The sequence below is a fragment of the Callithrix jacchus genome, chromosome 3, assembly GCF_049354715.1.
Source record: "Callithrix jacchus isolate 240 chromosome 3, calJac240_pri, whole genome shotgun sequence".
NCBI lineage: Eukaryota > Metazoa > Chordata > Mammalia > Primates > Cebidae > Callithrix > Callithrix jacchus.
In genome coordinates, this window is record NC_133504.1 from 88,884,200 (window position 1) to 88,893,290 (window position 9,091).

The window sequence follows — 9,091 nt, forward strand, 5'->3', positions numbered from 1 at the left end:
CTACAAGCCTAAACACATTTTATTATTTATTTAATTTCAATAAGTTTTTAGGGGAACAGGTGGTGTTTGGTTACATGAATAAGTTCTTTAGTGGTTCTGATATTTTGGTGCACCCATCACCCGAGCAGTGTACACTGCACCCAGTGTGTGGTCTTTTATCCCTCATCCCCCTCCCACACCTTTCTCCAAGTCTCCAAAGTTCATTGTGTCATTCTTATGCCTTTGCATCCTCATAGATTAGCTTCCAATTATGAGTGAGAACATATGATGTTTGGTTTTCCATTCCTGGGTTACTTCACTTAGAATTATGGTTTCCAGTTTCATCCAGGTTGTTGCAAATTCCATTATTTCGTCCCTTTTTATGGCTGAATAGTATTCTATTGTGTGTGTGTGTGTGTGTGTGTGTGTGTGTGTATCACATTTCTATATCCATTCATTGGTTGATGGGCATTTGGGGGTTCCATATTTTAGCAATCATGAATTATGCTGCTGTAAACCTACAAGTATCCTTTTTGTATAATGACTTCTTTTCCTTTGGGTGGATACAAGGAGCAGGATTGCTGGATCAAGTTGTAGATCTACTGTTAGTTCTTTGAGGAATCTATACACTGCTTTCCATAGTAACCACTGTGGTTGTACTAGTATACATTCCTACCAACAGTGTAAAATTGTTCCCTTTTCACCACATCCTTGTCATCATCTATTATTTTTTTGAGTTTTTAATTATGCATTCTTGCAGGAGTAAGATAGTATTGCACTGTGGTTTTGACTTGCATTTCCCTGATAATTAATGATGCTGAGCATTTTTTTCATATGTTTATTGGCCACTCGTATATCTTCTTTTGAGAAATGTCTATTCATGTCCTTAGCCCACTTTCTTATGGGATCTTTTCTTTTTTTTCTTGCTGATTTGTTTAGGCTCCTTGTAGATTCTGGATATTAGTCCTTTGTTGGATGTATAGATTGTGAAGATTTTTCTCCCGCTCTGTTGGTTGTCTCTTTACTCTGCTGACTATTTCTTTTTCTGTGCAGAAGCTATTTAGTTTAATTAAGTTCCATCTGTTTATCTTTGCTTTAATTACATTTGCTTTTGGGTTCTTAGTCATGCCTAAGCCAATGTCTAGAAGGGGTTTTCCAATGTTATCTTCTATAATTTCTATAGTTTCAGGTCATTGTTTTTTGTATTAGGTGAGAGATGAGAATTCAGTTTCATTCTCCTAAATGTGGCTTGACAATTATCGCAGCACCATTTGTTGAATAGGGTGTCCCTTCCCCAATTTATGTTTTTGTTTGTTTTGTCAAAGCAAAGTGTACCTAGTTACATCCCTTCTAGGTTATACTTGGCTTTATTTTCTAGGTTCTCTGTTCTGTTCCATTGGTCTATGGGCCAATTTTTATATCTGCACGATGGTGTTTTGGTGACTATGGCTTTATAGTATAGTTTGAAATCAGGTGGTGTGATGCCTGGTTTGTTCTTTTGCTTAGTCTTCTTTGGGTATGCAGCCACTTTTCTAGCTTCGCATGAATTTTAGGATTGGTTTTTCTAGTTTTGTTAAGAATGATGTGGTATTTTAATGGGAATTGCAGTAATTTTGTAGATTGTTTTTGGCAATATGGTCATTTTTACAATATTAATTCTACTCGTCCATGAGCATGGGATGTGTTTCTATTAGTATTATCTATGATTTCTTGCAGCAGTATTTTGTAGTTTTCCTTGTAGAGGTCTTTCACCTCCATGGTTAGGTATATTCCTAAGTATTTTATTTAATTTTTTGCAGCTATTGTATAAAGGGTTTAATTCTCAGCTTGGTTGCTGTTGATGTATAGGAGAGATACTGATTTGTGTACACTAATTTTATATTCTGAAACTTTGCTGAATTCATTTACCAGTTTTAGGGACTTTTTAAATGAGTCTTTAGGGTTTTCTAAATATATGATCATGTCAACAGGAAACAGTGACAGTTTGACTTCCTCTTTAACAATTTGGATGCCTTTTATTTTTATCTCTTGTCTGATATCTGTGGCTCGGACTTCCAGTACTATTTTGACTAGAAATGGCAAAAGTAGGCATCCTTGTCTTGTTCCGGTTCTCAGGGGGAATGCTTTTGACTTTTCCCCATTCAGTATAATGTTGGCTGTGGGTTTGTCATAGAAGGCTTTTATTACCTTAAGTTATGTCCCTTCTTTGCTGATTGTGCTGAGGGTATTAATAATAAAGGAATGCTGGATTTTGTGAAATGTTTTTTCCACATCTATTGAGAGATCATGTGATTATGTTTTTAATTTTGTTTTTGTGGTGTATTACATTTATTGGCTGGCAGATGTTAAACCATCCCTGCATCTCTGGTCACTTTAAAGTTCAAAACATACCCTGCACCTATCCCTGTGCCCAACACCCCTACACTGTCTCCTCCACTGTCCTCCACAGATCCTGGTCACTCCTGGTTCATCATATTTCTGGACTTCAGTTTTCTGTAGTGGGAGGGAATCATGGAACGCTTAAGAAGCCATATGACCAGAAGCCCAACCCCTTGCTCATCTTCTTTAGCATCTATCTATTTCCAGAACAGTGTTCAGCATACTGAAAGAAGCTCTTGGATAACTCTTTTGGGATATTTTGCTTTTCAGGATTAAAAAGAGTTTCTTTGAATTACAAAGAGGCTGAAAACATTGATGACACAAGAGAAAAAAAAATAAAATTCAACTTCAACAGACCATGATTTTAAAGATAATATCCAGAAGCTGGAGAAAATGTACTTCTAAGTTGTAAATTTAGAGGACTGTTTTTGCTCAAAATTGTAAATATAATGCTTAAAAGAAATAAATATAAACAAAAACTTTAGTAAACTTATGCTAATAAAAGACGGTATTCCAAATTCAAACTCTTCCAGTTACTTTTTCCTGTTCTCATATGTATACAAAAACATTTTTGAAAGTGGGAAATTACCTACTATTCTGCATTACTTTTTTTTCTTAACATCATATTGTGAGTATATTTTCATGACTCTACACAATAATTTACCTCATCATTTTTGGTTTAATGCATAACATTTCATGGAAACATGTAGTATCATTCTCATTATAAATATTACGTTAAACATACCTGGACAATGAAAAAAAAAAAACAGGAGAGGGTTGCTTCGCCTCAAGTAAACAGCCTTGAGTATATAAAGAGTGAAGAAGAGCTAGAACAAAATTCATGAATTTTCCTATCCCACAAGTGGGGGTGTCATTATCCATTGTGGAGCTTACACTTCCTAGACATCTTAAACTATTTTTAGGAGCCAGGAATTCCATTGGTGGGCAGTTGGAATACTTTGCCAAAAGCTGACTAACAAAGACACACAAAGTTCTTGGTCTAAGTCATTGGCCAAGTGAAATGACTGATTCCAGAGTAGCAACCAAGAATGCATGTAGCAAACAGCATGGCTAGCTTGCTCTCCCACGTGAGACTGATTCTTCAGGCACTGACTCTCTGGGCCCAAAGTTCAAATGGGACCATTTTAGATATCAATGGCACCAATAAATAGTGGAATGATAAGTGAGGTGGGTAACACAGCCTACTCACCTAAGGGGAAAAAAAAACTAACTCCATGTGCTGAGTCTATAATAAAAAGACAATAATTCTACGCTGGCAATTTTTCAGGAAGTACACCATCCTCCCAGTCTTGTAGATTTTGAGTAACATGACCTTAAAGCAAATATTTATTCATTTATTTATTTATTTTTCTTTTTTTCTTTTTCTTTATTTTCCTTTTATTCTATTTTATTTTAAATTTTTTATTGCATTTTAGGTTTTGGGGTATATGTGCAGAACATGCAGGACAGTTGCATGGGTACACACATGGCAGTGTGTTTTGCTTCCTTTCTCCCCTTCACCCACATTTGGCATTTCTCCCCAGGCTATCCTTTCCCAGCTCCTCCCCCGCTGGCCCTCCCCTTTTCTCCCCAATAGACCCCAGTGTTTAGTACTTCCCTCCCTGTGTCCATGTGTTCTCATTTTTCGTCACCTGCCTATGAGTGAGAATATGTGGTGTTTCATTTTCTGTTCTTGTGTCAGTTTGCTGAGAATGATGTTCTCCAGATTCATCCATATCCCTACACACGACACGAACTCATCATTTCTGATTGCTGCATAATATTCCATGGTGTATATGTGCTACATTTTCCCAATCCAGTCTATCATCGATGGGCATTTGGGTTGGTTCCAGGTCTTTGCTATTGTAAACAGTGCTGCAATGAACATTCGTGTGCATGTGTCCTTATAGTAGAACGATTTATAGTCCTTTGGATATATACCCAGTAATGGGATTGCTCGGTCAAATGGAATTTCTATTTCTAAGGCCTTGAGGAAGCGCCACACTGTCTTCCACAATGGTTGAACTAATTTACACTCCCACCAACAGTGTAAAAGTGTTCCTTTTTCTCCACATCCTCTCCAGCATCTGTTGTCTCCAGATTTTTTAATGATCGCCATTCTAACTGGCATGAGATGGTATCTCAATGTGGTTTTGATTTGCATCTCTCTAATGACCAGTGATGATGAGCATTTTTTCATATGATTGTTGGCCTCATATATGTCTTCTTTTATAAAGTGTCTGTTCATATCCTTTGCCCATTTTTGAATGGGCTTGTTTGTTTTTTTCCTGTCAATCTGTTTGAGTGCAAATATTTATTAATAACATGACACCGCACAAGTCACTTAAACTCTCATATTTAGTTCTCTCATTTGAAAAATAAGGACCATAGTACTTAACTCTTAGAGCTAGGGTAAGAATAAAACAAGATAATCCATGCAAAGTGCTTAGGACAGGATCAGACACATAGAAAACACCCAATACCTGGTAACTGCTGTTATTATCTGGAGGATCCCCAGGAAGGAAGAACATATGAAATCTACATAATGTATGACACAAGATAAATATGCTCACCAATACATCAAAGTTAACAAATGTACCTGTGGGAGGAAAAATTGGCCCATGATTCAGTGGGAATAAATTCCCACTAAAACAATGTTCAGCTTCAAAAACATGATACAAGACTAAAGCAGAGATCAGATAGGGCACTGAAAGTTGTTGCTTGAAGACAATAGTTTACCTCCCACATGGATTCCATTCAGCTTGTTAAGTGCTAAAAGTTAGATCACAGTCAGGTACTGTACCTTATTTTCTGCCCCCAAGGGCATGGTAACCAACCAGGGCACCTGGCCATGTGTCAGTGATCCATGTTATAAAGGCAGCTCTGACAATGCACATCCATGGCATCTCTCCAGGGATGAACCAAGCTTTTTCATTTCCTGTTTAGTTTCACAGCCTGGTGATTCACAGCCTAGTGATTATATATGGGGTAGCAGGGGTTTTTTTTTTTTTTTGCTTTTTATGTTGAGTATTCAATTGTGGGTTTTGAGGTTCATTCTCTAAATAACAGTAAAACTAATAGTTTGGTTCATCTAGGTTAATGCCACTGAGGGGAATGTTACTACATTTGGCATTGAGGGGATGTCAAAAATGCAGTTCCCCAAAGTACCCTGGAACTCGCCATAGGATTCTGATGTCACTGATTTCACTGTTTGTTGGCAGCCATTTCCTGCAGTCTCTTCTGTCACAAGTGATTATACCTGGTTGTTGACTTGTTTCTGGCCTGCCATTCCTCCCCAGTTGAGTACCTTCTCATCACCCTTCTGAATTTTCCTGGTTCCCTTTTTGCTACAGCCTTTGAGATCAGGCTTTTCTCTGCAATATCAGTATGACTGACTTTTTTTTTAAACAGAGTCTCGCTGTCGCCCAGACTGGAGTGCAGTGGCTCTATCTCGACTCACTGCAACCTCAGCCTCGCTGGTTCAAGCAATTCTCCTGCCTCAGCCTCCCGAGTAGCTGCGATTATAGGCATGTGCCACCATGCCTGGCTAAGTTTTGTATTTTTAGTAGAGACAAGGTTTGAGCATCTTGGCCACACTGGTCTTGAACTCCTGACCTTGTGATCCACACATCTTGGCCTCCCAAAGTGCTTGGATTACAGGCATGAGCCACCACACCCAGCCAATATGACTGATTTAAGGCTGCACAAAACAGAGAATTCTCCATTGTTTTTGGTCCAGTGTGGTGCATGGGCCAGCCCCAGTTCCCATCTTTCTAAAGAAACTCAAGAAAAGTTTGCTATGTAGTGTCTAGAGTCAGCTTCTTGTTAAGTGATCCTAGCTAGAGAAGGTCTTTCTGCTTTAGTCCAAGATGGGGAAAAGTGGTGTCTTAAAGGTCCATTGCCTTCTCACATCCACTGAGCATCGGCTTTAGGCAACTAACTCACATGGAATAGCTGCACGCACACCTCAGCTTCTGGACAAGAAGACACACTACATGCATATATTCTTATTTAAATATGTGTTAAATATTTATCCCCATCCCAAATTATATTTCTGTTGGGCTCAAAATGAGCAAGAAGAAGAGAAAGAGCAACATGAACAAATGATTTGGAAAAATTTAGGAACATTTAGAAAATATTTAAAGGCTGAGACCATGCCAAGTTCATTCATCTTTAAATCCTGATTTCATATGTAGTGGCACTGTATTCTTGGCATCCATTCCCAGTTCTTCTTTTTCAATAGTACTCATTTTCCATTGTAGATGATGTTGTTTCAGAGATGACTACAATCCCAGTTCCAGGGATGACACACCCAACCTGGGCTAAGCCGATTATTGTATTCCTTCTTCTGGTCCTAGTATTGGCTCAAAAGTGTGTGTGTGGCCCAAAGTGGCCCAATCACAATAAATCTCTGAATATTGCTGGGAATTATAAGCCAATAAACTCTTTCTGGGAGCTGTTAGCAGCTATTTTGGGATAAGTAGGGGATGATGCAGAAACCACAGAAAGCAGAGCAGAGAAACAGATGGCAAGGAAACAGGTTCCACATTTGACATGTTGAGCCACTGGATGACACCCAGCCAGAAGCCAGCCCCATTTCTGCACTTTTCAGTTACATGACTCCAAACATTTTCTTTATCTTCAAGCTATTTTGAGTCATGTTTATTTTTATATGCCACTGAAAGCATCCTTACTAATATCTTGTAATGGTGCCTGCCATGTAGTAGGTACTCAATAAGTATTTGTAAAATCAGTAAATTATTGAAAAATCATACCACATTGAAACTTTAACAAAGAATGAAAATATCTTTGTTATTTCTATACTTCAGCAAGCACTAAAACTAGGAAACTAGAATATCAAAAGTAGAGGAAGTCATCAATTTATATGAAGTGTTCTAGTAGTAGGTTCAAATATGTCTATACAGCTTCTTCCGGATAAAAACCCGGCAACCTTTTAACCCAGAAGGATGTAACATATGGATATAAATGCCCTGACCACCCTATCAAAAGTTACAGCCTCTGCTGCAACACTCTCTAACACCTTTCTTTTTTTTTCACACATAATAAGTATTGCCATCTAACATATCAGATATTTTCTTTTACTTATTTTACTCATGTATGCATAAGTGTAAGCTCCAGGTGTTGGGAATTTTGATCTTTTTTATTAAGTGCTGTATCCTCAACACGTAGAACAGTGCCTAACATGTAACAAGCACTTTAAAAGAGTTGACAGATGAATAAATAAATTATAACCTTCCTTTGCAATCAGCAATAAAGACAGATCACACACAAATAATCATTTAGAATAATAAAGGGTCTTCTCTTTCAGGTTAGCTAAGGGAGTTTACTGAGGACCCAGAGACATCTTAGATCTAAGCTTCGGGAGCTCCCATTTCACTAAAGATTAGATGGGAAACATCAACTTCATTTTGTTTAAACCAGAGAGAGAGATGCAGTTGGTCAAGACACCTCTGTGTCCTCTCATCCATATTGTTGTCATTCTCATCTGACAGGCTCTGATTTGAGGATCCTTGGAGTCAATCTCAGTGAATCTTAAAAAAAAAAATAATAATAAGGTTCCAGGGTAGTAAATCAAACACAGGTGAGGCCAGAATACCAACAATTGCATTTAGCTCTAGGAGTAGACAATGAATTTAATTCAGCAGCCATTCTTTTTCAAAATAATCAAGCATTAGAGCAAAATTTAAGGAAGGGTTTGAGGAAATACTTTTTATCAGAATCATATAAAGTAGTTTAGGTCCAAATGTGAGTGTATAATTTGTCAAATACATTTATATCACAAGTGTAGTCACAATAGCCTTCCAAGAAATCCTTTGATTTTCTAAACCAAACAAGAAGACACATTTCAAAGCATTACAGGAATTCAGTGTTGGATTTATTTTGTTCTAGACGTTTCTAAGCTTTTCCAAAATTAGTGGCATTCTTGTTTCTATAGAAACTAATGCACTTTAAAGGGAAAAGCGGAAGAAAACTTATGGCCAAAAGTGAACAAAATGAGAAAGCTTTGTGATAGAAATCAAATTCATGAGGGAAAAGTTTGTCAGAGTTTTCCCTTAATTTAAGTACTTTGGATTGGAGAAAAATATCTTCAAGGAGTAGCTCATGAAGTTTGTCTTATATTAATAATTATGAGTTATTTTTTTTCTTAATCTTTAAGTACCAGATCATTCTGGAAACTGGAAGGAATCAGGTGAAATGGAAAAGATGACCCATTAATTAAACAGTGATATGCATTTACTTAAAAAATTGACATAAAGTTGTGTGTTTTTATCATGTACAACATGATGTTTTGAAGTATATATATAGCTGGGTTCTGTGGCTTGTAATCTCAGCACTTCAGGAGGCTTAGGTGGGAGGATCACTTCAGTATAGGAGTTCAAGGCTAACATAGTGAGACTCCCATCTATAAAAAAAGAAAAAAAGGAAGTATATATACATTGTGAAATAGTTAGATCTAGTTAGTGAACAAATGAATAACCTCACATAATTATTTTTGTTGTGAGAACACTTAACACTCACTATCATTAGCATTTTTCAAGAAGAAAATATGTCATCATTAACTATAGTCACCAAGCTCTACAATAGATCTCTTGAGCTCTTTCTTTCCTTTTCTTATTTCTTTTTCTTTCTTTCTCTCTCTTTCTTTCTCTTTCCCTCTTTCTCTCTCTTCCTCTTTCTCTCTCTCTCTCTCTCTCTCCCTCTCTCTCTCTCT